Raw genomic sequence first — 16,480 nt, 5'->3', positions numbered from 1 at the left:
ACAGACTCGCTCTGTGAGCAGTTTGCAGACCACTTCAGGGGAAACGTCAGCGCCATCAGATCTGATATTTTATCTAATCGTGATATGATTTTAAATACATCTGAGGGCTCGATTGTACCTGAGGAGACACTGGACAGCTTTGTCCTGGTTAATGCTGAGAACTTTCAGAAGGTTTTCTCCACAGTGAGACCCACCACATGTCCTTTAGATCCAATCCCTTCTTCACTCTTTAAAACACTTTATGGATTTTTTGAGGCTGAGCTTTTATACATGATGAATTGCTCTCTTCAGTTGGGTGTCTTCCCTGCTGCCTTTAAAACGGCGGTGGTGAGGCCCCTTCTGAAGAAGAGCAGTTTGGATTGTAATGATTTTAATAACTACAGACCTGTATCCAACTTACCATTTTTAAGTAAAGTCTTAGAAAAATTTGTTTTTACTCAGATTACTGATTTTCTCAATGATAGACAGATCCTGGAGATATTCCAGTCTGGATTTAGGGTGAACCACAGCACAGAGACGGCTCTCCTAAAGGTTTTAAATGATCTTAGATGTAACTGGGACGCCCAAAAGCTCTCAGTCCTGGTGCTACTGGATCTAAGCGCAGCCTTTGATACAGTAGACCACGCTATTCTTTTAAACAGACTAAAACACATGGTGGGCCTCTCTGGTGCTGTACACAACTGGTTCACTTCCTATCTCTCTGACAGATCTTTTATGGTGAGTATGGATACATGCTCCTCTAAGATCCATAGAATGACATGTGGTGTGCCTCAAGGGTCGGTTCTAGGCCCTGTACTTTTTAATTTGTATATGTTGCCTCTCGGCGATGTCATCAGGAGGCATGGAGTGAACTTCCACAGTTACGCTGATGACACGCAGCTGTACATCTCCGTGTCTCCTGATGACACCAGACCAATGGATGCCCTTTTTAACTGTATTTTAGATATAAGATCTTGGATGGCAGAAAACTTTTTACAGCTTAACCAGGACAAAACCGAAGTTTTAATCGTCGGTCCTGAGGCTCAGAGAGAGAAACTCTTGTCTAAATTACAGGCATTTTCACTATGTCCTTCGCTACAAGTGAAAAACCTGGGTGTTATTTTTGACTCTGAGCTTGGTTTTATCCCACATATTAAACATGTAACCAAAATTGGATTTTATCATCTAAAAAATATAGCCAGAGTCCGCCCTATTCTCTCTCGGGCCAACACGGAGATGCTGATGCATGCTTTTATTACCAGTCGCATTGATTACTGTAATGCCCTGCTCTCTGGTCTTCCTAAGAAGAATATTTCAACTTTACAACTCTTGCAAAACTCAGCAGCTCGTGTGCTGACGAAGACCAGAGGGCGGGCCCACATTACACCGGTTTTAGAATCGCTGCACTGGCTCCCCGTGTGTTTCAGGATCGATTTTAAAGTTTTTTTATTGGTTTTTAAATGTCTTAATGGTCTTGGGCCTTCTTATCTCTCAGATCTGCTTTTACCATACGAACCCTCGCGGACCCTGAGGTCCTCTGGTACTGGCCTTTTGATTGTCCCTAAAGTCAGGACACATACTCACGGAGAGGCAGCTTTTCAGTGGTATGGTCCTCGTCTGTGGAACAGCCTGCCGGAGGAGCTCAGGGCCGCAGAGAACGTACATGTTTTTAAGAACAGGCTCAAGACCCACCTTTTTAATTTAGCTTTTACTTAGCGTTTATTTATTTTATGCTTATTTATTCTATCCTGTTATTCTATTATTAATTCAGGATTTACCTAAAATTTATTGATTTTATTCTTATTGATTTTTTAATCTTCTTACTCTATTTATATTTATATTTATATTGTATCCTGTTCTTATTTATTTTATCATTTTACCCTGTATATATCCTATTGTGTCATATCTCCAGTGTTTCCTCGGAGGGCGCTCTCTGCACCGGGGCTGTTATTGACCGTGGCTGCTGGGTCTCTGGGGTCCTCTCAGCCTGGCTGGGGGGCTCCTTTGCCTCCCTCCTGCTGTGTGCCCAGCCTGGAGGCTGCGGTCTGTGACCAGCTCCCGGTGCAGACGGCTCCCTGTTATAGTGTTTCCTCACTTGGCTCATGTGAACCCAGCCCAATTTTTACTCTTTAAGTGTGCGCGTGTGTGTATGTGTGTGTGTGTGTGAGTGTGGGGAGTGAGTTGGAGGGTGGGGTGGGCTGCTTTTAACCATGTAAAGCACTTTGTGCTACATTTTTTTTGTATGAAAAGTGCTTTATAAATAAAGATTGATTGATTGATGTGTTGGTCTGGTTTTTATTTCTCATCATTAAGTTTAGTGCACATATGCCAAACCTACATCAGACTTAGTGCTGTAACGTACTCTGGCCAAAATCTTGACTGCTCCTTAAAGCAATAAGCTGCATAGCTCTAGCTACAGTACTACAACATTGGCAAAGCCCATAGAAATCCAGCGATGCGTTTGTCTTGAAAATAGTCTCCTGCCTTAAATTTTCTAAAATTCCCCAATAATCTGAAACAGCGAGTGGAATAAAACACTAATGAGAGAGCTGAAGACCACCACCAACACTTGGTTTTGCAGTGACCCATCTTAGACTGGGTAGCTTACAAACTTCCATTATATAAACTGTGATTCATGATCCACTAGTGAACAGCGTCAAACTGATCATCTCCTTCTTTAGACCTCACCATGTCTTTAGCAGACATATTACCAATGCACCAGAGTGCATTGGTAATATGTCTGCTAAAGACATTAAGCTGCTTTGTGTTTATATTTAGCAGGTAACACAGACGACACTAACTCTTTCTTATGTTTATGAAGAAGAAATAATGTTTAGATCAACATTTTACTTAAATGTCAGCAGTCGTAGTCCCACAAATGCAGATATTTTTGTCCTGGTTTAGTGTAACACTATTATCCATCCATCCATCCATTTTCATCCGCTTTGTCCGGGGCCGGGTCGCGGGGGCAGCAGCCTAAGCTGCGCTATTAACAAACCAAAAAAAAACAAAAATATTACAAACTATTTCATATCTACATTATAATTTCCCCCTTAACCTGTATGATGTGGCTAAAATTAACACAACTCTGAATGATAGATAATGTTAAAACCCTAAATCAGGGCTCCCACAGGACTGTTTTTTTTTTTTTTTACAGGTTGAATCCTTATAATTACTTTGAAACACTTAATAACTTACATTTGAATAAGCCTGTAAGAACATATTTTTCCTTAGTGAGGTAAACCTAGAACGTTAATTTATTTCAGCTTCAGCTAACAATGACGGCACATCAACAATGCACTCTGTAACTGACCTGTGCCTTGGCCAGTTTTTCTCTCTTGGGCCAACCTCTTTGAAGACTCGAGTAAAGATCCATAGCTCTGACTAGGGATGGGTATCGTTTAGGTTTTATCCGATACCGGTGCCAAATCGGTACTTTTGAAACTGTGCCGGTGCTCAAACGGTGCTTAAAGAATGGAGAACACAAAATTGGTCCAAAAACCTCTCATGTTTAACTGTTTTCCACTTTTTCTTTGGTCATTTTAGCCTTTTTGTCCAGGGTGAAGGGAGTATCTGCCATCAAACAAGAGGACAGCCGCATGTAGCTATGATGATGTTTGCTAGTTCACCTTACATGCATTAATGTAATAACGTGGTTAGCCTACTCAACGTAAATTACACACCAACAACATGAAGCTACTCACGCAGAGAAGAACGGCTGCTGCTGCATCATCATCCTCATCATTTCTGCTACACTGGCAGGGCTAGGGGCCAGGACTCTCCTCTTCGGGTTTTTGGGGGATGTTGCTAACTCGATAACAGGCACCACACCCGCAGTAGATGTGCTCGGTGTGAGGTCTCGCAGCAAGCTATCAAATACAGCACATTTTTCGGCTTTTAAAAAAAACGCTATGCGTCGCCAGGTGTTTCATCGGATTCTTGGTGTTACCTCCTTTGACAGTATCACAGTATCAGCTTAAAGCACTTGTTGCTGCTGAGTTTGCATCTTTTGCTGTGAAGTACAGCCAGACTTTTGACCACTTCACCTTGGGCATTTTTAATCTGTAGCTCTGCTCTAGAAGAACATACGTACCTGGGCCCGCCTACTATCCTCGGAAACGTAAAATGATTGGCTAGAATCCAAAGTGTGTGACATCTCAGGAAAAAAAAAGCACCGAAATATGCGCTGCTTTTCGGTCTGGTTACTACCGTTTATGTCAGAACCGGTGCCATCATGGCACCGGACACCGGTACCCATCCCTAGCTCTGACCCACATGCACATGGACTTGCACGCCCTTGATGCCTTTTCCACCTAATAAGAGCGACACAATAAGAAACTAGGCCAAGCAAAAACATACTGAAACATTTCAGAATTTCTGATAGGTTATACTATCTGAAAAACCACGTTTAGTCATAATGATACAGTAAGAAGATGTTATTTTCACTGGCTCTGTTTGTACTTTGACATTTTTTAATCTGCCAAAATATCCAAACTGACCTTTTCAGGCATGAAATTAGGGTCATTGATGTATTTTTGTAGTTTCAGCAGGATCCTAGGTTTGATATTGTCCTTGTCATATTCTGTCAGACGCCTGAGAAAGTTGGGATCGCCCAGTAATTGCTTGGCACTTAGCCAGTCTGGTCTGTTAGGAGAGAAGAAAGTTAGTGAGACACTGTTAACAAATAAGGACTAAAGAAATGTCACGGTTGCTCGATACATTAGACCGTGACATTAGTTGAGCTTTTCAAAGTAATGAAAATTCTTTGGGCAGAACAGCAAGTTTCAAAATCCTAAAGAGGATATTGTGAAGATTTAATTCAGATCAACAATGCAGTAGATTAGTGAATGGTGAAATCTGCAAGTCATCTCTGTTTAATGTTAAACGCAAAATACATAAGATTGAAAAAATAGTCCCGTTGAAGTGAAGGAGTGATAAAGTTCTTACATTATTGTGATTATAAAGAGTTGCACTTTTAGAAACCATCACCAGTGCAGGGTGGATACCTAATAAAAGTGTAACATGTTAAGAAGCTATTTATTTATCTATTATTTTTTTAAGAAAATAGTGCACACTCACTTGCAATCAAGCAAGATGCAGACAGACTCCATGACAGTCATCACAGGGCTGGGGGTTTAGTGAACATCTTGATCTCAGAGATGTCAGCCCTGTTAAGAGATCTGAGGGCCTGGTTGGCACTCTCTAAAGCTGGCAGAGCCTGATCTAAGTCCCTCTGTGCATCATCTGCAATGGCCTGGGTTTCTTCAGCCTTAACTCGGGCCAGTGCCTCATCTTCTTCTACTACTTTATGTACCTGTGACAAGGAGAATTATTTTAGTTATGCTCATGAAGTAATGACAAAGAGTTACCATGATTTATAATTGAAATATAGGCAACATCAGACACGTTTTTGAAAGTTTTGTGATAAAACACAGACAGACCTCATCAGCCTTGTCTTGACCTACAGCCAATTTCTCCATGAGGGCATCGACATCAGTAGATTTTTGTTTGAGGACTGGCTCCAGAGCAGAAAGGTCCACCTTCATTTTGTCTACAAGCTCATTGGTCTCCAGCAGCTTAGTGACACCATTCTTTACACGATCCCTGGCCTATACAGTAACACACGCATACATAATTATCATGTTTGATATTATTGACATAACTCATGATGCATTACAGTCACAGTAAAAATAAAACTGACTATGAGTACTCACCACCAGCTAATGTCTCTAGCTGCTATTTTTCCTACACAATATCAGGTAACGATTCATCATCAACAACATATGTGAAAAATCGCCCATAATTGTGTTGACATACCAGAACTAACTGCTGTCTCTTGTTGCCAAGCATGCTGAGGTAGAGGTTGATAAGCTCTAGATAGGAGGTAGGTGTGGTGTAGTACCGGCGTCTCAGCTCTAAGTAGAAGCGCTCAGCCATTTCAGTGACACTAACGTGTATCTCGACACACATCGCAGAGATGTTCTGCTTCAGCTTCTCATTGCCAAAGTCCACATTCTGGAAAAAGGCCTCAGAGACAGAGCGCAGCGCCTCCCAGGGCCACTGAGCACCAGAACGTACAGCGAAAGAGAGGAAAGTGACATAAAGTTAGCAGCGAGGACAACGATTTGTAGCTTTGACCTTTAGCTCCTGTCAACTGAACAGTTATTCAGCAGATGGACATAAAACATTTATTTAAAAACAGAAATTGTAAAAAGATTTTTTTAAAGTAATAAGTTCAAAAGAAGCTTAAAAAATATAAACTACAACTTCCATGACGATGATGAAACAATTTTTTTTCTATAAAAAGGGACATGAATAGGATTACCTTAAAGCTATAGATTATGAAAAAGAATTCAATCTAAAGGGACGGTGGTGTAAATAAAAAAAAGGGTTATTTTAGAAATATTTTACATGAACAAGAGTGATTCCATCGACAAGGGTAGTGACGTATATACTGAGTGATTCATATATATCAGTATACCTGCATAAACCAGTCAATAGTGCAGCAGTGAACCAGTGAAGGAAACATGCGACATCGGGACCTGAAAGCATCGCCCACAGGGCTCATACACAGCACAATGTGTCGTTTTTCTTGAACACGGGAGATGAAAAACTGGAACACCTGAACGCACCATGACAGACATGTAAAAAAGACACACACACATAGAAGATCACAACAGGCAAACAGCATCAGCTCTCATGTGTTCTTTCCTTTTGCCTGGGACACTGATTTTAACTGTCTGCTTTCATACAGTCTGTGGAAATTTTAGCCCATAGTGGGAATCTCAGATGCTTTGCTAGGTGTTTATTATCTTCTTTAAACAACTCAAAGGTCAGGCTTCATCATCCTTCTCTCATATTAGAAATTAATGTTTAATTTCATTTTTTTTTATCTTGTTGAAGATCTATGTACTGTCGCTGAAAACACTAAGTGATTATATCTGGTAGTTAAAGAATGATTTCCTACATTTAAGAAAAGCCACAACACTTTTCAGGATATGAACATTCGTGACTCCACGTTCGTCCCACATTCTAATTTGTTAAACACTTTGGGTCGTATCCAAAACAAAGTTCTGTGTCGAGATTGTATTTTTCATTTTTGCTAACTGTAACTTTATCCTAACTTTCACAGAAAATTTTAATTCATTTATTTTCTGACAAATAATGCAGATATGCTGTATTTAAAAGTTACTGCTTAAATGACACATGTTTTATAAACCTTATGTATTTACATAAGTACCGTACATACCTCATCCCTGCTCTCTTCACTGATTCCAGCCTCTCTGGCTTTAGGGCGGGTAGCAGCAAGCACTTGTTCTAGCTCGTCTTTTTCAAAGAGGTTAGGCACCTCACCAGAGTTTAAGCATGTTGTTTAAATCCTCCAAAAAATCTTCTACTACAATCTACAACAGATTTAATAGTTAAACACAGTAAGTACACAGAAACTTAAATACTGTAAGTATTTTTGTGGCTCAATCTTTTTGCAATACCTGAGTATCTGTAAAGAGGAGCACCATATCTTTGCCCTCCACACCAGCCATCTTGTAGAGCCTCCTCAAGTCTTTATGGAAGCTGTCATAGTTATACCCTCCGCTCAACTCAATCTCAAAGAAGCGGCACCCACACATGTGGGCTGCCAAGCGAGTGAGTGACTGCTTGCCTGTACCTCCCACCCCGACTAACAAGGCATTGCCTCGCTCCTGGCGAATTATACGAGCAATCCTAAAAAAATAATAAGATTATTTCGTTCCATATGGCACATGCATCGTGTCATTTAGAAAATGTACTGCTAGCTATAATCAGATCAAATCACTTGATATGACACTACCTTTAAAAAAAAAAAAATCGGAAGATGTGCAGTTAAATTTTATTACTGACGTTAAAATAAGAAAGAGTGCCTGCATTTTACTTATGTGGAAGGTATGTCTGCTAATTAGACATGCAAGTAATTATTATTATGGATAAATGATCCTTACAGTCCATATCACAGGCATTGCATGTTCTATTTTAAAACCAATAAAACACAATCACTCGTATTGCTACTGCCCTTTGGGTGACTCAGTTTGTCCCAACTACAGCTAAAATAAATCAACTACCTGTTAAGAAACTACACAAAAACAAGTTAAATTCACTCACCTGGAGACATGTTCAATGGCATCCTGGAAGAAAACCAGCTTGATCTCCTTGGAGAAGGTCATGTTGTAATCATCAAGATAGTCCTGAAGTACAGTCTGGATCTTATTCATGTCTGTCAGGTCTTCATACAGGCGATCTTTTTCTGCATGCATCTATGTGGATGATGGTGGACACAGAACAAAACTGCAAATCAGTAAATAATGTGCAGTATTTTTGTGTCGACCTGTAAATAAGTTGCTTGGAGGAAAACCTGACCTTGATGAAGTCCCCAAATATTATGGGATGAGACACAAAATGTGAAGACTAAGTGGATGTCAAAATATCGCCCTGGCAAAAAAGAGAGGTCTATCTTAAACCCATAAAGCCAAAATATAGATTTTGAGCTGATAACAATTAACTGAGCATTCAGAAAATAAAGTCTGAGGCTGGACTGTGAGAGTTCTTACTGGCCATCTCACAGATGATGGTGTTGAAGTAGGTCTTATCTTGGGTGTTGATGAGTCGGTCATGAAATACGCGCTGGCATTCATGGCAGAAAAGGTGGAAGATCTGGGTCTTGTCTCTTACTTGACTTGGCTCACACTGCAGTATGCCTGGTAAGCAACAGAGAGAATCTATATACTCACAACAAGCTTGAAAATCAACATTTGGTAAGACTATCTTTATTCTTCAACACAGTCTGAACATTTAGGTAAGCTTCTTGCAGTAGTCTTCAGGATTAGTTCTTCAGGTTTGTATTCAAAGCTCTTATTTATAGCTTGACTTCCTCTTGTTCCATTCCCTGTATAGATGATCCCACACTACTTCAATAATGTCAAGGTACAAACTCTGAGGAATCCAGTTCTTGTGTAATTTAGCAAACCTTAACCATTTCTCCCTCTCCTAAAACGGGATTCTTTTTGAGACCCACCCTTCCAACGAGACCACTTCTGATAAAAACTGAAATGCATCTCTCAGGTCCTGTGTCGGGACTTTCCTGCATATTTTTTCTATTTCTTAGGGACATTTAGATACTATATCTGAAGTAGGTTGTTCTTTTGTGCTCTACTTGTCCTGTTTCCCCAGGCCCAACAGCGTCTCCACTTTCTGAGAATCCTCAGAAAAATGGACCTGAAGAAGGAGCTGCTGACCGTCTTCTACCGCTGCTCCATTGAAAGTGTGCTGACATATTGCATCGGTGTGTGGTTCTCCAGCTGCACCACAGCACACAGAAAGGCATTCCAGAGGGTCATCAACATGGCCCAAAAAATCATTGGACATCCTCTTCCCTCCCTGAAGGACCTGTACAGCACTCGCTGTCTCAAGAGGGCACGCAGCATCCTACGGGACTGCACACACCCAGGACACCGGGTGTTTAAGCTGCTGCCGTCTGGCAGGAGGTTCAGGCTGCTGAGGTCCCGAACAAATAGACTCAAGGACAGCTTTTACAACAGGGCAATAGCCCTGATCAATGTAAATAGCTGACCTGACTGGATACCTCCCTGGACTTTTTAGGGGGAGGTAACAATGTTTAAAACGATAACAATAATATTTATATTTATAACAAGGTGCAATAATAATTAATGTGCAATAATAACAGTGTGCAATACACATACACTTATTCTTCTTTTTTATACTAAGTTAATATACTGTGTTGTGTTGTTTGTTACGTTGTGATGTGTCATATCGTGTCGTGTTGTGTTACATGTAGTGCCGACGTAGGACAGTTTTTCCAATTTCATTGTACTACTGTACTATGTATGACTGTGCAATGACAATAAAGAGTTATCTTATCTTATCTTATCTTATCTTATTATTTAAGGGCACACCATCCTGAGATAGGTCAAATTCAGTTAATAATCTGCGACTCACCTTGTCATTGTAAAAGAAAATTTTATGATGGTCAAGTTGTGTTATTTTTGGCATTTCTCATAGATTCAAGAGATGGCAACAAAGTTTTTGCAACAGGCTGCTAGTAACAAAGTGCCCGAAGATACAATCTGAAATTGGTTCTTTGTGAAGTTTGTTATGTGTAGACTTGTGCTGGTTCAGCTCTCGAGTTAGGGGCGTTTTTCCTGCTTGAATGGTTCACAGGTCAGTGTTAAGCCACTTAACAAACCAAGAAAATAATTCTTCTGAAAATAGTCAGATACAAGGACTGGATTGCCAATGACAGAAAAAGCAGCCAAAGACCAAAGGAATACTCACCCTGGACACACTTGGAGAGGTCCCGGAGATTAAAAACATAGTGGGACTTCCTGGGGTGGGCAGCAGATCCACACTTAAACAGTTATAAATCTCCACAGCTGCATGCACAATCTGTCCGGCACAGTCCTTCACTGCCCGGGAAAACTCAGAGGAAACCATTCAGTATAGCCTGGAAGGAGGTTGGGTATGAAAAGTGGTTGTAACACAAATGAGAGGGCATGAAGAGGGGTATACTGAAAATTACATATACTGGCGGAGCAGGAAATGGAAAAATTAAAACATTTAAAGTAAGTGCAACATCTCATAGAGAGAAGTTCATGGATATAACACATACAGACTGCTCAATAGAAATTCTTAATCTATCAAGATTAACTTAAACTAATAATAAATAAGCACGGACATGATATCTTTTGAACTGTAAACACTACTCCCTAAAATGTAATTCTGTACATACGTGTGTGTGTGTGTCAGTATTTTGGAGGACTCCTGACTTTGAAGATCTGTTTGAGGCTGGTGTCCGAGGGTGTTGGCAGGCACAACATGCTGAAGTGGCGAATAAGTCTGGGGGGTCACAGGATTTCGCCCCCCTCCTGGAGGAGCACATGAGATGAGATGAGATAGCCTTTATTTGTCAGCTGCAGGTCTTTTGCCCACAACCGAGATGACAGACCTCCGACCGTACATACAATACAAACATCACATTGGGGAGACAGGTCAGGCCAGGTAGCGAGGAAAAAAACATCGAAATGTGCAACACAGAAGGATAATACAGGAATGCACAGATATCAACACACCACAGCACAATAAACACAGACAGCAACATGGGAAAGAGTCCCAGTGTGTACATCTGATCTGGGACCGCTGCAATCTTCGACTGCGCCTCCAACTGACCTGATGTCCACATCAGAGGGGAGGTAAGCGTTGGAGGTGGCGTTGGATCCGGGGTAGGGAGGGTGATGCGTCGGTGAGTGCTTATCAGTATCAGTATATGTGTGTGTGCGTGTCCATAGTTCAGCTGAGACAGTGTCCTTCGCCCTGCCAGGCTAAGTAAACAGTCTTCCAGCCAACCCAGGTGGCCTTGCAGGGAATGGGAAGGAACAGACTCAACACAGTCGTTATCAGGGAGTTGTTGTTCGGCTCCAGCCTTGAGCTGGCGCCGAAGGGGTAGCCGGGTTATGATGGTAATTGAGAATTTCAAGCTGTTTTTAACACTCCGACACTGGTCTCTCAGTCTCCCGTTAATAGCTGCGAGCTTCTCCGTGATGTTATTAGCCGTCGATTCTGTGGTCTTGTCACTCTTTTTGCTCACATAGCAGATTCTGAGACCTCACGACCGCAGCCAACTGATCCGAGGTGTAATCCAGCTCCACCCAGAGATGTTGTTCTGAGTTGATTCTTTCCTGATGTAATCCAACATACATACGCTCAAAGGTGTTATTCTGAGCATTCACTGCAGCCGTTAGCGCCTCCAAGCTCTTAACCATGCTGCCTTCAGTGAGCCCTTTATGAGAAGTCGCACCTGTCGTTCCAATCCCAGCGGGCAGCCTTGTGGGCGTTTGAACAGCCGGTTCCGCTCTCTTAATTCTCCGATAAGCCAGGGCCAAGCCAGCTCCGATCAGCAAGAACCCTGTTATCATGGTTCCAAATAGGTAGATATCTTCAGCGTCCTCGATCGACAGTCCCGCCAGGCACACGATCCTCTGCCACCCGTCCATCGTGTATCCGGCAGGGAAAGTCCCTCCAGGGCACTCGGGTTCTCCCGAGCCCAGACTTCTCGTTAAAGGGTGTCAATAGCATTCAGAGACCAGTTGATCAAATCCATAATGCTGCTGTAATGGTCATTTCCTGAGAAGAAAAAGAAAGAATAAAGGGACTACTAAACAGCTGATAAAACGCTAGTATGTTACTTTTTCCTGACATGTCACCATTGACAATAAAATGTTCCATTTAAGATGAGGGGTTCCTTGTGTGGGGCATTTAAAGACAGTACAGAAATGTTCTAAAATCAGTTGTGCCTGTGTGTATATGTGTGTTTGTATAGCACAAGTTAAGGTAGTAAACATTCTATGGATGATGCACTGATCACAGACCACTTTTAATTTCGTTGTACCTGCGACAATGACAATAAAGACATTCTGATTCCCATTTTATAAATGGCAAGAAAAAAAGCTAACAAATAGCCCACAAGATTAAAAACAGCAAACAGAACAAATGAGGTTTTTAACCATGCTCAAAAACTGAACACGGGGAAAACATCCATAGTAGCCGAGTCTAGAACGATTTTGTCTTTACTTGTAGGCAATCTTTATGGGAACTAGAATGTACATGTTAACTTGTTATTTTCTCTTATATCGCGAGAGTACTGTTGCCCGCGAAGAGTTGTTGTTGGTGTAGAGAAAAATGGCGTAACGAATAAAGCGCTTGGAATGAGACTACGACGCCATGTCTTTTGAGTTAACAGTACAGACACTAAAAATAAAAGGTTAAGACTTATGAGCAATTAACTTATAGCTAGTCTAGAACAGCCGTGCTAGTAGAACTGTCCTACCCTTGTTTTAGATACGTGCTTGTACTTATAGGAAACATGCCCCATAATCTTTCTAAAATCTGAAAATGCTCCTTCTTGTGGTTTTGTTTTTAAACTGTTTGGAAAAGTCTAAAATAGATAACCTCAACTGCAACCAGAGTTAATGTCTCATTACAGTGTAGCTCATCTTATTTGCATACCTGGATCTCCTTCCAGAAGAACTTCTTTCTGTCATAAAACCCAGAAAAGTCCTGGAACTGACGCAGGAGTTCTATAGGAGGCTGAGATCCAGAACTGTCCAGCTTAGGCATATTCAAGTCATCCACAAAGACCACCAACTTCTTGTTTCCTGGAGAGAAAAATAATAAATATTCAAGAAGAAAAAAGTAAACGTGTAAGCACTATTGGATGAATGGCCAGGCAGTAGATGTGTAGGTGAATAGTGGAAGCAACTCTTTTACCTAAGATGTTCTTTCTCTTTTTCTCCAGTTTGGACTCAATGACCTCCTGTGTACGGGCAGAGGAGGTCTGAGCAGAGAAGTTGATGAAGACAGGAAGATATCCTGCACTTTCCTGGATCCTGTTAAGCAGGCCCCGGGCCACCACAGTCTGCAAGAACACGTTCATCAATTACTTTTCACATATAAATTTTGATATCTGCATTCCTTTCTAAATTGCAACACCAAAATATTACCTTTGCTTCAGCACCATGGATATTTTGGATATGAAACCTAAACTAAGCACTGCTGCAGACTCGTGCCATTTCCTCTCTAAAACTCCTCAGCATTTTATTAATACGTCACCATCATCAGGGCTCTAGACTAACTTTTTGCCATGGGCGTGCCGGTACGCCTAACTTTTTAAAGTTGGGCGTACCAGCACAAAAGTTAGGCGCACACAAATTTTATAATAATTTATATAATGTGCTTTTTCTGGATACACTGTGCTTTTTCAGCATTCAAAGATTGATGACACCGTGTCAGAGCTGGCTATGAATTTCAGAAGCATCAGGCCTTAACAGAAAAGTTAGCAATAGTTCTTTTCCTATTACAGCTACATCCACTTCTGTCGTGCCTAGGCTGCTCACTAGGGCTGGGTATCATCACTGATTTCTATAATCCATTCGATTCCGGTTTTCAAAGTCCCGATTCGATTCAACTTAGCCTCAGACAGTCAGAAATATTATAATTTAGGGCTGCTCAATTAATCGAATTTTAATCACGATTACGATCTGGGCTTTCAACGATCATTAAAAATGACTGAGCCGATTATTAGCCCCTCCCTCATTTATCTGCGACACCTTAAAGGCCGGTCCGTGAAAATATTGTCGGGCATAAACCGTCCGTGGCGCAAAAAAGGTTGGAGACCGCTGATTAAGAGGACCCGAGGGAAGCTCGGAAAGCTAAGCAGAAGTTATTTGGAGAGTGACTGCCGTTGGTTGAAAAGAGAGTTTAAAAAAAAAACTTCAGTGGTGTTGCACACTATTTTATATTATTTTTTTAAAGTCATTGTTAACCCTTTAAAGCCGGTCAGAGCAGCACGCTCCGTTTTGTGTAACTATTGTTAAATCCCTGTAGAACCTGAACCGTGTAAGCTAGCGCAATAATTTGTTTTGCATATGAAACCGGAGGAGTTGTACTTACATCTGATGCCATCAGCTTGTCCTCGGTCACGGTTTCCTTCCACATATAGCTTTGCAAAAATTGCATAAAAAGCGCTTGCAGGAACAAAAACATAATATTCCAGAAACAGGCTTTGCCGATCTGATCAGCTGTTCGTAACACTTCCCACAGTGAAACAGACGTCAGCGCGAACTATCGCATGTCCGCCATTTCCTGGCCGAAACCGGAAGTGACGTCATTTTCGCGGAAATTGTAGTTTTTTACTTGTAGGCCTTAAAAGCCTATACTGGTCATGTTTGACTTTTCTGAATAGTTTCTGGGATGCTTAGAACTCGAATTGCACAGCTGGAAATAGTTTATTTTGATGCACCTGCTGTTTTCTTTGCAAATTTGCATCATAGGATTGTTTTTTCGTTTTTCCTGCAGTGTATATAAAAATTGCTGTATCTCCAAAATAAAACTATGAAGACACTCAAAATAAATTTCCTGTTGTTGTAAACTATTTTTTGCAACTTTTTTGTATTTAAAGTTTTGAGGGATAAGCCTCTTAAATTTCTCCAAGTAGAAATATATGTAAAAAAAAAACAAAAACGATTTTCAAATTATTTTGTAGTTTATTGCACTTTTTTGCAATTAATGTAGTTACTATGGACTTAATGGAGACATATTATTAAAATATGGGCTATAAAAGTTGTATAGCAACTTGAAATGCTCCCACAAATGGCACTACAACATGTAAAAAAACAATATAAGCTCTGGTGGACTTGGTTCTATGGTAGGACTTAAAGAGTTAAATAAATATCGTCAAATAATCGAGATCTCAATTTCAGTGAAAATAATCGTGATTATCATTTTTGCCATAATGCTCCATCTAGAGAGAGAGAGAGAGAGAGAGAGAGAGAGAGAGAGAGAGAGAGAGAGAGATTTATTAGGGGTGCAATGATACACAAAATTCACGGTTCGGTTCGATACTTTGGTGTCACGGTTCGATATTTTTTCGATACAAAAAAATGTTCATGCCTTTTTAAATTTGTCATTTATTAAAATTATAAATATATATTTTAACTCAAAAGTACAGTTTTTAAATTTAACCCTAACCCTTGTGCGTGTTTTTTATTTTGACAGCGAATGCGCACCTGCGGACCACTTATGTGCAGCCCTGGTTATTTAGCTCTCACATGTTTAAGCTTGCTGCAGGAGATTTCACTTGTCATGTTTGCATAGTAAGCTAACGATTAATAAGACGATGTCAGAGGAATTAGTGCACAAATTATCATCACTCACAGATCAGTGCTGTCGCTCTCTATACACAGTTAGCACGATTGCAAAGTGAAAGCAAAAAAACAAGCGCAAATTCAAACGCGATTTCAATATGTCACATATTGACAGTGGCTCACCGATGCCAATGACATAATTACCCAGCTACATTTCCAAAAGAATGCAAAAGCATTGACATATATTTTTCCTTCCTACAATAGCCCGACGGGCAGGGCAGAGATAGATTTTGGTAGCCCGACTGGAAAAATCGCTAGCTCCGGGACGCCGGGCTAGCGATTTTGCGAGCCCTGTATCTGATTGAGGAATCACTCATCTTTGGAAAAGAGAGTTTATTACAGAGAATTGGCTCTTTCCAAAATAAAAGCTATACTATCCGCTTCTTCTGGGCTATATTCTCAGCAGCATATTAAACATATCAGGTCCCCATAAGGAGAATCATGTGCTAACAGCTGTCTAAATGACTCGGCTAAAGTTAGTAGCATGCTTGTTGTTTTTGTCTTTGCACTAGGATGATGTCAGCGTAAATGTGCAGTCATATTCGTTGTGTTCCCACTAGTGCTTTCAGGTTAACCTCGTTAAAATGACGTTAACGCCACAACACGGCAAATCTCCGTTAACGAGCTACCGCCGATCGCTCCGTGCATGGGGCTAGACGGCCAACACGTTAACGAGCTAACTGCGCTAACACACTAGCTCCCACCAATGTAATTGAGCATTGCATGGCACATCCAACATACTGTTTTACTTTAGT

The 16,480-nt window shown here is 40.9% G+C and overlaps 1 pseudogene; it reads right to left on the bottom strand.

The window, feature by feature from the left end:
* LOC146549889 (dynein axonemal heavy chain 6-like) overlaps positions 1-16,480 on the bottom strand; it is a 65,153-nt pseudogene that overhangs the window by 39,059 nt on the left and 9,614 nt on the right.

Source organism: Mchenga conophoros, linkage group LG22 (assembly GCF_057382185.1).
Source record: "Mchenga conophoros isolate Kocher_MC1m ecotype Shallow Benthic linkage group LG22, M_conophoros_male_GT1.1, whole genome shotgun sequence".
In the NCBI taxonomy this organism is placed as follows: Eukaryota; Metazoa; Chordata; class Actinopteri; order Cichliformes; family Cichlidae; genus Mchenga; species Mchenga conophoros.
The sequence above is the reverse complement of the archived record's forward strand: the minus strand, read 5'-3'. Positions and strand labels throughout refer to the sequence as shown.